This window comes from Anopheles cruzii, chromosome X, assembly GCF_943734635.1.
Source record: "Anopheles cruzii chromosome X, idAnoCruzAS_RS32_06, whole genome shotgun sequence".
In the NCBI taxonomy this organism is placed as follows: Eukaryota; Metazoa; Arthropoda; class Insecta; order Diptera; family Culicidae; genus Anopheles; species Anopheles cruzii.
This window is the reverse complement of record NC_069143.1, coordinates 915,307-916,161: the sequence shown is the minus strand read 5'-3', so window position 1 is coordinate 916,161 and position 855 is coordinate 915,307. Positions and strand designations below refer to the sequence as shown.

General features: G+C 46.9%; 1 protein-coding gene across 1 annotated transcript in view; it reads left to right on the top strand.

Moving 5' to 3' along the window:
* The window catches only part of LOC128273943 (death-associated protein kinase related-like), a 3,815-nt gene that overhangs the window by 2,690 nt on the left and 270 nt on the right, over positions 1–855 (top strand). The gene's annotated exons all lie outside the window — the stretch shown is intronic.

Genomic DNA, 855 nt, shown 5'->3' with positions numbered 1-855 from the left:
TTCACCCTACGATGGATTGCTAAAGTTGGCCGACGTATGCTCACAGGAGGACGCTAGTTCATCCAACGATGGAATGTTGGATCCGATATACCCTAGTACATTGGCTGCCACGAGTCAGTCGCCAAGCCAGGAACTTCACCCGGAAAACGATGGAACGACGTTGAATGGTTCGAATGCGGCTTCAGAAAGTAACTGCGTTGGGGCAAAGATCGAAGCAAGTTCTTATAGTATGTCTGAGGAGTCTCAGGACATGGGAGATCTAGTGAAAGAATGTAATAATGTGACTACAGGGGCTATCTGCACTACTGCAGTAAACCGTTTGGTAGATATCGGCACCAGCGACACTCTTAACGGACTCGGAAAGGACGAAGCGAGCAAAGAGATGACGGATGGTTCATGTCTTATGGTAGGCAACGAGCAGGAAATGATAACTATCGCTTCTTGTGAGGATATTAAGGAAAACTTGGCACTTTACGTGGGTAGTGGCGGCAGCCCGACAACGAATATCGTACCCCATGCGCAGTTTCCCGATGCTCCCACTAAACCCAAAGTGAGCCGTAAGGGACTATCGTCCGAGCAGCAGAACAACAGTGGCCATCACCGCGGCGCGTGGCAGTGATATGATCATTTGTTTAAATTCGTGTTCAGCACCGCTTAAGTTGCCATAACAAGCGAGAGGTAGTGAGACCAAATCCTAAGTAGAAAGCCTTTCCCACAAACAAGAAGTTGCACACATGGGACATATAGTATAGCGAAGTATGTTGTTCTCTTAGTGTTTGCAGTACTTAAAAGCCACAAGTATGTGATCCCTGCCAAAAGTTTCTTCTATAATTCTCTTGTGAAAAGACGTGAGAA